The sequence below is a fragment of the Belonocnema kinseyi genome, chromosome 7, assembly GCF_010883055.1.
Source record: "Belonocnema kinseyi isolate 2016_QV_RU_SX_M_011 chromosome 7, B_treatae_v1, whole genome shotgun sequence".
NCBI classification, from domain to species: Eukaryota; Metazoa; Arthropoda; class Insecta; order Hymenoptera; family Cynipidae; genus Belonocnema; species Belonocnema kinseyi.
Window position 1 is genome coordinate 123,944,370 of NC_046663.1, and position 15,834 is coordinate 123,960,203.

At 36.1% G+C, this 15,834-nt stretch overlaps 1 long non-coding RNA gene across 1 annotated transcript in view; it reads right to left on the minus strand.

Annotated features, from left to right (window-relative positions):
- Window positions 1-1,931: 1,931 nt before the first annotated feature.
- Window positions 1,932-15,834, minus strand: part of LOC117177341 — a 15,746-nt gene continuing 1,843 nt past the window's right edge. Inside the window, exon 3 of the long non-coding RNA XR_004467690.1 lies at window positions 1,932-2,255. This is a non-coding gene — a long non-coding RNA (uncharacterized LOC117177341). The remainder of the gene's footprint in view (window positions 2,256-15,834) is intronic.

Sequence of the window (15,834 nt, forward strand, 5' to 3'; positions counted from 1 at the left end):
ATTAAAATTTTTTAAAGCATCTACGAGTATTCATAATAAAAGTGGGACGATGGTCGTGGGGGCTAAAGCGTAGGCTTTAGACCCACTCCTTCGGCTTGCGAGTTCGATTCCCGCCTCGCACTCTGGAAGAGTCTCGGTGGCCCATGCGGTGAACACTAGCCTAGCAAGGGAGTTGTTCATCTCCGGAGAGTCGTGGGACCGGTACCTCTAGAGAAAAAGGTTTTCTCTAAGTACTTAAGGCTGTTGCTCTTGGTGGTTCGGAACCCACCTTACACTGTAGGTCCCCCTTCCACCACCAAGCAAGTGTGTGGAGGGTGTGTAAAGGAATAAAGAAGGTGTAAGAAAAATGTAAACCCTTAGGGGACACATTAGAAGCTTCCATTCCAGAGTATTCATAATAAACAATTTAGTACTTAAAAATATTAAAATTTGTCGAAAATTTAGTCAGATGTTTCTCCTGCTTTTTTAGATAGTATATATCAAATAAAAAAAATATTCATATATACATATATGATATAAAAAATATAAAAGCTGACTTTTTCCATGTTAACTCAATGGGAACTTCATGCTTTTTGCGCCAGCCTTAAATATTAACCGATTTTGATAATATTTTGTAAAAATTGTTTGGGCATTCGAACAAAACTGTGGGACACGAAAGCAGGAAAATTCGAAAAGTGAAAAATAAGGGCCACCCTAGTAATTACTGATCATTATTCTTGATAATACTTTGTGCTCTTGAAATGCCGATTCGAAAATGAAGTTTTTTCTAGATTTCTTACGAAATGCCAGGGACAAAAGGAAAGCAAGACACATCGACATCTTTAAACAAGAAAACTGAGGTGTTTCGAAAATAGGAATCAAATCTTGCGACGTTTCCATTTGTCTATAAGATTTATATCAATAATTTTTGACTATTTTTATTTCAATTAGGAAAGAATACGGTACAAGCTAAAGTTAAATTGGCAAGAATTAACTACCCGGTAATAAGCGTGGAATAGAGAAAAATTAAAATTTTCAGATTTCAGCGCAAAAGTGAAGATTATTCTATTATTTTGAATGCGCTATTTCCATAGCCACCGCCACACGGTTTTCTATTCTCTAGAGTTAAAATTATTTAAATTCACACATTTAAATCGATTTCTTTGGTGCATTTTTTAAGACGTTTAAATAAATTATTGAATTATAAATAAATATAAAATTGAATATTTTTCGAAATTATAAGTTATAAGAACATTTATTATTGAAAAATAGGTTGAATAAATGCTTTCATTAAATTTTACTAAGCCGATTAAGAGGAATAGGATTTGCACTTTTTCTGTTCCCTTTGAGGAATTTTTAGACGGAGGAAAAATTGCGTATTCATCGGAATACAAATTTTTAATTTTTCTGAATTCAACGCTTATTACCGAGTACCAAAGGGAGTATAAAAATCGCACATTAATATTATTAAGTATTAAAATTCAATAGGGGTCATCCACAAAATACGTAATACGTTCAGGGGGGAAGAAAGCATGTCAAGATATAATTCTGCATGTTTAAAACAATGGACAAGCATTACGGAAGGGGGTGGTTGGGACTGAAACTCCTGAAAAATGTATCACGTATTTTGTGGATGCCCAGGCAGAAATATTATACATAGTTTATATATAGTGTGAAGTATTGTATATAATATTTATTTGTTTTATACATTTTTTGTATAAGGAAAATGAATATTATATATAAAACTTCATACTATATATAAACTATATATAATTTTTCCGCTTGGGTGACCCCACAGCAATTCCCTGTTGAATTTTAATAAGTAATCTCATGTATATGATTAAATGTGATTGTAATTAAAAGATCTAGGATTAAATAAGAAAAATGTTCGAACGATTAGTTTATTCTCCGATTTTACTTTATACATTTCAAACTTAAATTCTAGCCCTCTTGATTGTCGCAATGCCATTAACGGTTTTTCTTTTTCGAGAATTGATGGAAAAGTTGTTTACGCTGTGAATACTAGGAGAATACTCTGTAGAGTATCCTTTCAGTTGACTCGGTCCGCTAGGGAAGAGCCCGACGAAACTTGAGGCCAGCCATTATCATATCATCTGACCACTTGGAAACTCTGCCCTCGCTCAACATTTTCATCTGACCTTCACTCAAAAACTTGCGTAGCTTCGATCGTAAAGTTTCAAGTTGTTTCTACTGTTCCATAATCGCTGCAAAAGTTTGTTCTCGAGTTGGAACTGCAGCACGTGTGGATCAGCATTCTGAAAATTTATTGTAATATTAGGGTAAATATAAAAATGGTGCTGTAGTTTCCGAATTTCAAAAGTAAGTCACTAAATTCCGGGATGACATCTGTGATTATCACAGGTTTTGTTACTATCGTTCAAAAAAAGAGTTCGCCCTGAGGGACCGAAGGGACCGAAAGAAGCCTCTACAGAGTACCCTTAAACACCCCACTGACTCCTCCTTCGGTTCTTTCTTAAAAATCTCAAAAAAAAAAACAGCCAGATCAACTTTTAAATTGTTGAAATCCGGATTCTACGTTAAAATTTCCTTTAGAAACTCACGGAGTAATCCCAATACTTTTTTTTCAGCGTTACAAATTTTAAAAAATGTCAATAACTTCTGCTGAAGGTGACTTCAAGTGCATCCATAATAGCTTAAGTAGTATGTTGCGCACGAAGTTTAAAAACAAAATTCTCTCACTTGCATCGCAGCGTTGTTGTCTGAGGCTTCCACTGCGTGGCGCTAGCATCCAGACAAAATTCTTAAAGTTACAGACGGAACGCTTATTAACTGCTACTAAAACCCTGGCGGACCGAAGGGACCGAAAGAAGCCTCTACAGAGTACCCTTAAACACCCCACTGACTCCTCCTTCGGTTCTTTCTTAAAAATCTCAAAAAAAAAAAACAGCCAGATCAACTTTTAAATTGTTGAAATCCGGATTCTACGTTAAAATTTTCTTTAGAAATTCACGGAGTAATCCCAATACTTTTTTTTCAGCGTTACAAATTTTAAAAAATGTCAATAACTTCTGCTGAAGGTGACTTCAAGTGCATCCATAATAGCTTAAGTAGTATGTTGCGCGCGAAGTTTAAAAACAAAATTCTCTCTCACTTGCATCGCACCGTTGTTGTCTGAGGCTTTCACTGCGTGGTGCTAGCATCCAGACAAAATTCTTAAAGTTACCGACGGAACGCTTATTAACTGCTTCTAAAACCCTGGCGGACCGAAGGAACCAAAAAGGAGCCTCTACAAAGTACCCGTAAAAAACCCTATTGGGTCCCCATTCGGTTCCTTTAAAAAAAAAACCCAAAAAAACAGCAAGATCAACTTTTCAATTGTTGAAATTCGAATTATTCGTTTAAAATTTGCATTAGAAACTCACGGAGTAATCGCAAAACTTTTTCTTGCAGCGTTAAAAAATTAAAAAAATAAAATATCTGTCATTTACATGGGCTGAAAGCGGCTTCAAGTGCATCTTCTTTTAGTAGCAGTTAATAAGCTTTCCGTCGGTTACTTTAAGAACTTTTTCTGGATGCTAGCACCACGCAGTGGGAGCCTCAGACAACAACGTCGCGATGCAAATAAGAGAGAATTTTATTTTTAAACTTCGTGCGCAACATACTAGTTCAGCTATTATGGATGCGCTTGAAGTCACCTTCACCAGAAGTTAATGGCTTTTTTTAATTTTTAAAGCTTCAATAAGGCTCCTTTCGGTTCCTTTGACCTGCCAGGGAAGAAGATGCACTTGAAGCCGCCTTCGGCCCATGTAAATGGCAGGTATTTTATTTTATTAAGTTTGTCACGCTGCAAGAAAAAGTATTGCGATTACTCCGTGAGTTTCTAATGGGTCTTTAAGGGTACTTTGTAGAGACTCTTTCGTTTTCTTCGACCCCCCTGGTAAACCACCTCAATTTTCTTGTTTAAAGATGTCGATGTGTCTTGCTTTCGTTTTGTTCCTGGCACCTCGTAAGAAATCTAGAAAAAACTTCATTTTCGAATCAACATTTCAACAGCACAAAGGATTATCAATAATAATCATTAGGAATTACTAGGGTGGCCCTTATTTTTTACTTTTCGAATTTCTCTGCTTTCATGCCCCCCAGTTTTGTTCGAATGCCCAAAAAAATTTTCAAAATTTTATCAAAATCGGTTAATATTTAAGGCTGGCGCAAAAATCATGAAGCTTTTATTGAGTTAACATGGGAAAAAGTCAGTTTTTATATTTTTTATATATTCTATACATTTTATTTGATATATTTTACCTAAGAAAAGCAGGAGAATCATTTTATCTTACTAAATTTTCGACAAATTTTAATATTTTTAAGTACTAATTTCTTTATCATAAATACTCGTAGATGTTTTAAGAAATTAAAATTTGTTGAACAATTTTTTTGTTTACATGTTTTATTTTTTCTATTTTTCGAAAGATTGAAATAATTTTATGTTTTAATTTGCTTAAACATTAACTCTCAATTTTTACCGGCCCTCAAAACAAAGAAGTTCGAATAAGGTAATAAAGCATTTTCTCTTTTTCACTAATAACAAAAATACATCAAATCAGTAAAAAAAATGTGTTTCAACAATTTTAATGTGTTTAAACATTTAGGAACTTTCTTAAAAAACAAAGTACAACAATGGGAAATTTCATGGTATTTGCGCCACCCTAAATATTAACCGATTTTGCTCAAATTTGAAGATTTTTGTAACTTTGTAATTTTGTAATTTTGTAAGATTTTGTAAGAATTGTAAAAAATTGTCAGGTCTCCTACTGATGACTTTACACCAAACCACTTTTCATATGACAGACCAACTGTAATGAAGAAACAGCCTAGTAATTACCTTTTTTTGTTGCTTTAAATGCACTCGAAACTGTCAAATGCTCCCTGCCGGACGGAAGGAACCGAAAGGAGCCTCTAGAATGTACCCTTAAAGACCCAAGTGAGTCACCCTTTGGTTCCTTCTTAAAAATAAAAAAAACAGCCAGATCAACTTTTAAATTGTTGAAATTCGGATTCTGCGTATTGTTACAAAAGGTTAAAATACAAGAGAATCATGTAAAAAGTTATGGTAAAATAAAAACAAATTTATTCAGATTTAAAATGAGCCTTCTCATACATGAAGAATTAAGCACCCCCCCCCCCACCACCCCGCCTGTACACAAACAGCCACATCCATTTCGTTTGAAATTGTTTTAAATAAAGCAGCTAAAATGATTGAAAAATTATAAGAATTGATTGATTTTAGCTCGTGACAAAAAATTTAAAATTCATTAATTTATTCATTCTTAATCGTAGAATTAAAATTATTTAAAACTATAGAAGTCGATTGGGTTCAATTGCTCAAAATATAGTTAATTCTGATTCCTTCAATTGTTTTCAATAAAGCAATTAAAATGATTGAAAAATGATAAGAATTTATTTAATTTTTATTCCAGGAAAACTATTAAATTAAATTTATTTATTAAGTTTTAATCGTATAATTAAAATTATTTCAAACTATACAAATCGACTGGGTTTAATTGCGCAAAATATGATTAATTTAGATTCTTCAATTGTTGTTAATAACGCAATTACAATGATTTAAAAGTGATAAAAATTTATTTAATATGATTGGTGAAAAATATATTCAATTTCATTCATAATACAAAATTATTTAAAGCTATAGAAATAGATTGGTTTAAATTACGTAAAATGTAAGTGATTCTTATTCCGACAATTTTATTTTCAATGACTTTTAATAATCCATTATTAGCAGGGTGTGTATATCCTTATTTTATGGAACGAATTATTATTCTTCTGTTTTGAAAATGCAATTATAAGACTTAAACTATTTGTTTATTCACAAAATATTGAGAGATCTGGAAGAATATTTAAATGCAGTCATCCTCGTAGTCATATCGTATGAATCACATTCGCATAGTTTACATTAAAGACAACCTTGCGAGGATCGCTAAAAATCAAACTCACTTCGTACATTCTTAAGCTCATATTAAATGATGCAGATATTGGAATCGCTATTTTCAACACTCCCACTCGATGGGTATCTGTATAAAACAGGTTTCGCTTAACTTCTAATTCCGCTTTCATAAATCCCCTGGCTCGAAAAAACAGCAAAATCAACTTTTAAATGGTTGAAATTCGGATTCTACTTTAAAATTCCCTATAGAAGGTCACGGAATAATCGCAATAGTTTTTTTCGCAACGGTAAAAAGTTTTAAAAAAAATATAAAACGTATAACGCCTGTTGACTGCTACTTACAGGCGATGCGTTTGAAGTATAACAGTCAACAGGCGTTATACGTCTTATATTTTTTTAAACTTTTTACCGTTGCAAAAAAAACTATTGCGATTATTCCGTGACCTTTTATAGGGAATTTCAACGTAGAATCCGAATTTCAACAATTTAACAATTGATTTTTCCGTTTTTTCTAATTTTTTTTCTAAAGGAACCGAATGAGGACCAAATGAGGTCTTTACGGGTACTTTGTAGAGGCTCCAGTCGAGTCCTTCGGTCTGCCAGAGTCATACTTTGAAACTTTTGTTTACACAAAGCTTTTGCAAGTGGATCTGCTAATTGTTCATTTATTTTATTATAAATTACATTTATTTCCCCTACTATTTGTTTCTCAAAGGTAAAATGATATTGAGTGTCAATATGCTTGGATCACTTAGAAGAAGCTGGGTTATCTTAATAACCAGTTGTAGGCAAATTTTAATTACAATTTAATTCAGTGAGATTACGCCGGAGCCAAACAACTTCTTTAGTTACAGAACAAAAAGATATGAATTCAGCTTCTTTCGATTAAGTAGCAACGGTGGATTATTTCTTTGACGACCAGGCCACAGGAACATAATTAAAAAGGCAAATCCATCCGGTGATACTTTTTCGCGTATCTAAATCACTGGACCAAGCAGAAGCACAATATGCGTTTAAACATTGTCTTTTGAAGCATCCCCAAAAACAATACTATGATTTGAAGTGCCTTTCAAACATTTCAGTATTCGTTTTACTCCATTCCAATTACTTGACTTTGGAATTTCTGCAAACGGTCTCAAAACACTGATTATGAAGGCTAAATCAGGTCTGGTCGTTACCATTAAAAACATAAGTGAAACAATTGCCTCTCTGTAAGGAAACAAAACCCCCTTTTTCTTCGTTTAAATCAGACATTTTCGTAAATTTCTTACTAGGATCAGCTGGAATGCAAACCGGATTTTGCATTTCTATCTCTCCCTATTTGTATTCCGACAAAACACTCAGCTGTTGAATCTTTGATTTTAAACATGCGACTAAGTTCAGACAATAAATTATTCATTTTTGCTTCATCACTACAGCAAACGATTCCGTCATCTAAATATAAAATCAAATACAAAATTACCTTTTAATTAAATAAAGAATACAAACAGGAATCAGCTTTTGATTGAACTAATCCATACTCACTTAGAAATTCCGTAACATTTTATTCCATTGTCTTGGGGCTTGTTTGAGTCCTCACAAACTTTTCTTGAGATAACAAACGCGATTATCTATCTCGAATCCAGGCGCTTGTTCCATATAAATTCTTTCCTCCAATTCTCCATACAAAAAAGCAGTTTTTACGTCGAACTGAGTCATTTCCAAATCTTCTGCTGCAGCAACTAAAAGCACCAACCTTATAGAGCCATACATCCCAACAGGAGCAAAGGTTTCCTTGAAATCAATCCCTTCCTTTTGCGCGAAGCCTCGAATGGCAAGTCGAGCTTTGAACTTGTCAATTTTTCCATCCGATTTGTATTTCTTTTTGAAGATCCAAACGATTTGAAATAATATTTTCATGTCTGGGAACCAAAACTCACGTTTCATTTTCTTTCAGAGACTCCAATTCTTCGTTGATAGCTTGCTTCCATTGATTTTACTTTTCAAAATCCAATGCTTCACGTACAGTTTGTGGTTCACATATAGCAAAAAGTGCCTCTGCTATTTCCGAACCACTTTTATAAACTTCTCGTAGACGATAGGGATCTCTTGATATCGGCAGGCGCGGATTCTTCATTTCTAACCGGTAATAAGCGGTGAATTCAGAAAAATTAAGAATTTGTATTCCTATGAATACACGATTGTTCCTCCATCTAAAAATCCCCCCACGGGAACAGAAAAAGTGCAAATCCTATTCCTCTCAATCGACTTAGCAAAATTTAACGAAAGAATTTATTGAACCTATTTTTCATTAATAAATCTTTTTATGACTTGTAAATTCGAAAAATATAAAAAATGTTCTTTATTTATATTTTTATAATTTATTTAAACGTCTTTAAAAATGCATCAGAGAAATCTATTTAAATGTGTGAATAAAAATAATTTTAACTCTAGAGAGGCGGGCTTTAATTGCTTTAAATTAAATTTTCAAAACTTTTATTCCAAATGAAGGAATTAAAACAATTTATTACACATATTTTGTGAACCTATGCGGCGGCCGCTATGGAAATAGAAACAAATAAGTTTCTGAGATATCCTATTCTTATAATCACATTCTAGACAGATGGAAAAATCGCGCATTCAAAAGAATAAAATAATCTTCACTTTTATGCTGAAATCTGAAAATAGTAATTCTTCACTGTTCAACGCTTATTACCGTGTACTTGTGTCGATTCATACTTTGACCTCCCACTGACTGTTGTATCTTATTATTCTCTTCTTCTTGATTCGTGATAATCATATGAGAAGGTTCAGATTTCAGCTTTCATAAAAAATTACATCTGTTCGAATGTAGCACCATTTTGCAGCTGGATCATAGACATGGTAGGCTTTGCTTCCTTCATTATATTCTACCATCAAACACTTCACAGAATTTTCCTGCTACTTGGTTCTTTTTATCTTTCTGTTTCTACCAAATTTGTTTCGCATTTGCTCCCACTGGCTTGAAATTCATTCTGTAAAATATTTTATTGTGTCTTGTTTCATCAAATATCAGTCGATTATTTTTATTTAAAAAAAAACAAACGTTTTGACCTGGTTCTTTGAAAATAATTTCCATACCTTTTTCCGATGAACGTCCTATTGAAAGTAAATTTCTCTTGATATGTGGAACGTATAAAACATCTCCAATCGTGTGTTTCGTGAGATTTCCAGAGTCATTTTGCACTTCAACCTCGACGTCACCTTTTCCTTTCACATAGAGGGAATTACCATCTCCCACTAAGATCGAATATTCATTATTTGAAAATTCGTTCAATTTTTTGAACCGCTCTTTTCTGAACGACAAGAATCTTTTTGAAAATATTGATCATTTATCTTTTGACCCAACAAAGACTCACTACTGCTATTAGCCTTTTTCTTAATTTGACAATCACGTGTCCAATGGCCAGGCTTTTTACAATAGTGATACGAGCCTTTTCTTTTTGTGGAGGTTTCTTTCTGCTTAGTTTGTTTTCCTTTTGCGTAGAATGCTTCGTCTTTTACTTCTGTTGACAAATTCAACTCAAGCATCTTTAGCAGGCAATTTTCGTCGACTAAATGATTAGTCAATTTTTCAACTGTTTGATCAGTACGGAGAACAGCGTACCAGGCTGTACGCACATTATCAAATTTTGCTGATAAGCTGGAAACAACCTTAGCTACTAGGCAGTCTGATAAGTACCTGAAAATTCTAAGAGATGGCATTAGTATTCACTAATGTGAACCATTCTCGTCGAGCTTGATCCTTCAAATGACGCCTGTCAAAACTTCAGCGATTTATGTTTACGCATTTACAAGTTACAGCACTGAGAAGCGACTAACCTCCGAGTTTTTTTTAATATGGAAAAATCTAAGTTTCGAATTTTGATCAAACACTACTATCTTCGCGAGAAAACGATATCCGAGACCAAGGCCAAGCTGGATAAGTATTACCCGGACTCTGCACCGTCGAATGGAACGATTCATAAGTGGTTTACCGATTTTCGTTGTGGCCGTACGAGCACAGTTGATGCTGAACGATCTGGGCGCCCAAAAGAGGTCACTACACCAGAAAATGTTCAAAAAATCCATGATATGATGTTAAATGATCCCAAAGTGAAATTGAGAGAGATAGCTAATACTGTAGGCATATCATTGGAACGTGTGGGCAATATCGTGCATTCAGTTTTGGGCATGAAGAAGCTCTGCGCGCGATGGGTGCCGCGTTTGCTCACAGTGGACCAAAAACGGATTCGTGTGACAACTTCACAGCAGAATTTGGCATTATTTTCGCGTAAGCCGACCGAGTTTTTGCGCCGATTCATAACCATGGATGAAACCTGGATCCACTACTACACTCCTGAGTCAACGCAACAGGCAAAACAGTAGGTTCCACCGGGCCAAAGTGCTCCGACGCGTCCAAAAACGCAACAATGGGTCGGAAAGGTTATGGCCTCCGTATTTTGGGATGCACATGGCACAATATTCGTAGACTATCTTGAAAAAGGTAAAATCATAACCGGAGCATACTATTCATCATTATTGGACCGATTGAAAATCGAAATCTCCGAAAAACGACCGCATTTGAAGAAGTAAAACCCGCTTTATCATCACGACAATGCGCCTGCTCATTCATGATTAGTTGCACAAGAAAAATTGCATGAAATCGGCTTCAAATTGGTTCCTTAGCCACCGTATTCACCAGACCTGACCCCCAGCGACTATTACTTGTTCCCTAACCTGAAGAAATGGCTTACCGGTAAGCGTTTTTACTCAAATGAGCTCATAGCTGAAACTGAGGCGTATTTTGTAGACCTTCCGATTGAGTACTTTTCGGACGGTATCAAAAAGTTAAAAAAACGTTGGACTCGCTGTATTGACCTAAAAGGAGACAACTTTTGCAATGTGATCAGCTACTGAATCATTTGGATCCATTTTTGCATTTATAAACTGATCCAAGAGCACTTGTACAAACCACGGTATGTCCACTCCCATGTATTTAGAGGGGATACTTATAGATTGTGGCAAAATGCAAGATTAGCGCCACCTAGGGGACGTGACAAGAACGATTGTCTACATCAACGACCCCTTCTTCCCTTAATTTGTAGGTTATGTTGACTTCTCTTTCTGAAATAAATACATGAATAATAATAACCAATAAAACAAACCAAAAATTGAACAGAATAAAATCTATCATCGATCAAATGCAATCAAATATTTAAGTCTGTTGCAATCGATCTATCATAGAACGATTCCAACAGACTTTAACATTTGATTATTCGTTCTATCATAGAACTATTCCAACAGACTTTAACATTTGATTGCATTTGATCGATGATCGATTTGATTTGGTTCCATTTTTAGTTTGTGTTGTCGGTGAAAATCCATTGTGAATCCAAGTTCATCACGCAAAAAAATATAATTCTTGCAGATAGAGTGAACTTGAGCAGACGTAAGCAGACGATAGAATTTCTATCGTCTGCTCAAGTTCATTTTGAATTCTGAACTCAGACGAGCGCCATCTAGTCTAATATTTTTACTGGTCCCGTTCTTGACCTCTCATTAAAAATGCATGTGCTGCAGCATCCTTTTCTTCACACCCAGCGCAGCTTCTGTTGCATCTGCAGGTCTTGGAGTTGATCCATCGATGTACCTCTTCAGTTTATTCTCCACCATATAAATTTGCACTCGATGTACCCAGAGTTGGTAATTTTGTCTGTGAAGCGATCAATGTGATGAACTTTCGCATCAGCCATTCTGACACACAGAAATTCAGTTTTAACATCAAATTACCGAATTCACCGAGACTTGACTTTCTTCACAAGTTGCGCTTTATCTTTACAGTTTTTTAAAAATATTTGTTTACACTTCCGTAACTTTGCACAGACTCTACTGTTTGAGATGCAGCACTGGGCCCAGAACCTATTATCACAAAAGTTTCAAATACAAGAGAATCATGTCAAAAGTTACGGTAAAATAAAAAGAAGTTTATTCAGATTTAAAGTGAGCCTTATTGTACATAAAGAATGAAATGCGACATCGGATCATGCTCTCGCATTGATAATCTGTAACCGTCTACCTGTTTTCATGGTGGTCTGATTCACGCAACACATCCCCGTAGTCATATCGTATGAATTGCATTCGCATAGTATACATTAAAAACAGCCTAGCGAGGACCGCTAAAAACCAAACGTACTTCGTACATTCTTAAGATGGTATTAAATGATACATATATGAATCGCTATTCTCAACACTACGTTAAAATTTTAATTAGAAACTCACGGAGTAATCACAATACTTTTTTTGCAGCGTTTAAAAATTTTTTAAATGTCATAAACTTCTGCTGAAGGTGACTTTAAGCGCATCAATAATAGCTCAAGTAGTGTGTTCCGCGCGAAGTTTAAAAATAAAATAAAAAAATGGCAAATAAATGTAAATAAATATATGTAATAATTTATATGTCTAACACAAATTGAATACATCTCCGATAAGAATAATATTAAAAATGAGAATTTAAACAAATCCTTAACCCATGGTCAGAACGAACGAATTGAATTGAATAAATATGTACACACGTATCGTAGAACTTGCAAAGTTTCGAATGCATAATCAATCGTATATTTGAAATATACGTTTCAATACCTTTTATCGGGAAAGGATTGTGTCCCATTTTAATTGTATTTAATGTGATTAAAATTTAAACTAAAAAGTGTATACATTTTAATCAACTTTTAAATTGTTGAAATTCGCATTCTACGTTAAAATTCCCAAGTTGATGTATATGACTGCGCAGTAGAGCTCTGTGATGTACATAGCCGCGCAGAAGAATTCTGCGTTACACATACATGGCTGCGCAGTAGAGTTATGCGCAGGGGAGTCCTGTAAAACGCGTGCTGTCCTTTAGAACCAAGAAATGTTTAGGGTTGCACATTAGTCTTTCAGTCGATAGAATTGCGCAGTAGAGATTTATATTTCGTAGTTCTTAGAGGCTCTACTGCACAGCTATATGTACCACACAACTCTACTGCGCAGCCGTATATGCCACGACTCTACTGTGCATTCCTGCCAATCGCATAGCTCTAATACGCATCCTGGTACATTCTATAACTCTAATGCGCAGTGTAATCGACTATATAAGAGTACGACACATCTATATAACTTGAAGACTGTACTACACATCTGTACGAGCCATGTATCTCTAATGCGCACCAGCAAACATCGTAAGTCTCTAATGCGCAGCCTCGAATACGGTGCATATCTACTGCACACCCACATGCAGTAGGCCTCTACTGCACACATGCGTGCATCACACGTGCCCGCCGAGAATCCTTACGCACTGCAGAACTTACTGCACACCTCTACGCATTATACATATATACTGCGCAATCATAAAAACTGGCAGGATCTAATGCGCAACCCTAAGCATGCCATGGTTATAATGCGCAGACTTGTAAATCACATGACTCGACTGCGCAACCCTAAACATAACAGGATCTAAAATATAGCCTAATCGTTTCATCATTCTACTGCGCAGTCATATACATCATGTAACGCTACCGCGCATCCATGCCAATCGCATACCTATACCGCGCAGTCATCCGCATCACGGAGCTCGACTGTGCAAGCATGTGAATCACAGAACTCTACTGCGCAGTTATGTGTACCGGATAACTCTACTGCGCATCCATGCGCACCACAGAACTCCACTGTGAATCCATGCACATCACTCTACTCCGTAGCCATGAGAATCGCATAACTCTACTGCGCAGTGTAATCGAACATATAAGCGCACGACACAACTATATACACTTGAAGACTGTACAGCACATTCGTACCAGCCATGTATCTCTAACGCGCATCGCTACACATCGGAGGTCTCCCATGCGCAACCTTGACTGCAGTGTATACCTAGTGCGCACCCATGCATGAAGCAGCCTTTTACTTAGCACATGCGTGTACCGCACGTGCCTGTCGATCATCCCTATGCACTGCAGAACTTACTGCGCAGCTCTACGCATTTCTAATCTCTACTGCGCAATCTGATAGACTGCGGAGGACTCAACCGTGCAATCCTATATACTAGAGGACTCTAATGCGCAGGATAATGCGTCACACAATGACTCTGCGCAACTCTATGCACCGTATTGTAGGATTTAACCCCCCCCCCCCACCCAGAGTGATTTTCGCTCTGATCTCTAACAACCCCTCTCCAAGTCCCACTTACTGCCCCTCCTCTCATCACCATCAACATTCTCTCATCTCTATTTCTTCCTACTCTCTCCTCTCTTTGTCCCTCTTCTGCACTCCCACTCCTTGATACTGGTGTGTATCTTGTAGTTTTATTCGAACTACATCAGCTGAATTATATTTTCCCCGTGATGTATTTCAACTACATGGTGCTGAAATACATGTATTTCAGCAATGTAGTTAAGGTATTTTGTGCCCAGCTCTGGAGAGTAGGTTGTGGTTTTGAAAGTAAATACTTTTACAAAAACGATACTTACCTCATCACTCTAATTATGATTCATTGTTAAACAATTGTCTTCGTTGTTTGTTATTTCTTTTTGGGCCTTTCAGCGAAAGATTTATTTTTAATAAATACAGTTTAGCCTGCCGGCGTCGGCAAATGGAACAATCTTGCCGGTGTAGGCAACGGAGCAATTTTGTTGGTGACGGCAATATTGTTCGTTGCCGGCTTTTTTCCGCCGGGTGCTCTCTATGCTATTTCCATGTCCATTTTTCATAATGAATGCATCGAAATACGACAATATTAGTACGTTAGCAACGTCGTTTTTTTGAAGATTTGACTTCAAAATGTTTTTTTTCTCCAAATTTCATGACCATATTCGTAAGCAGTGAATGAAAAATACATCACCACACGCTTTTCGGAAATCCCCCCCCCCCCAGGCGGAAAAAACCGGCAACGAGCAATGTTGCCGGCACCAACAAGGTTGTTCCGTTGCGAGCGCCGGTAAAATTGCTCCGTTGTCGGCACCGATAACATTTTTCCGTTGCCGGCCCCGGCAAGGTTGTTTCGTTTCCGGCACCGGCAGGCTAAACTGTATTTATTGCAAATAAACCTTTCGCTAAAAGGCCCAAAAAGAAATTCAGTTAATTAAAACCTTCACTTCGCTTCATTTGCATAAATAAACAATCTAATCTTCAATTGCTTTTCAGTGAACATTTCTATTTTTCATTTTTCTACAAACAATCGTTTTCTTATTTATTCACTCTCCGTCTGAAAAATAACCTTCAACATAATGAGCAAGCTGTTAAATTGTTAGTATACACTCATAACCTTACCATCCGCGACCCTCAACACTTATTATTAGTAAGAAAAATTATTTTCGGAATATTTTCACGAAAAAATTGTACATTAATTCTTATAAAATTATTAATATTCGTGGTGTTTCAATATAAACTCTCACTAACTAGGCAGTCTGATAAGTCCCTACCAAATGAAACACGGAGACGTTTTTTTGGCCAAAGTCGGTTTTATTTTTCAACATAGTCTCCTTTTAGGTCAATACAGCGAGTCCAACGTTTTTTTAACTTTTTGATACCGTCCGAAAAGTACTCGATCGGAAGGTCTCGAAAATACGCCTCAGTTTCAGCTATGAGCTCCTCATTTGAGTAAAAACGCTTACCGGTGAGCCATCTCTTAAGGTTAGGGAACAAGTAATAGTCGCTGGAGGTCAGGTCTGGTGAATACGGTGGCTGAGGAATCATTTCGAAGCCGACTTCATGCAATTTTCCTTGTGCAACTAAGCATGAATAAACAGGCGCATTGTCGTGGTGATAAAGCGGTTTTTTCTTCATCAAATGCGGTCGTTTTTCGGCGATTTCGATTTTCAATCGGTCCAATAATGATGAATAGTATGCTCCGGTTATGGTTTTACCTTTTTCAAGATAGTCCACGA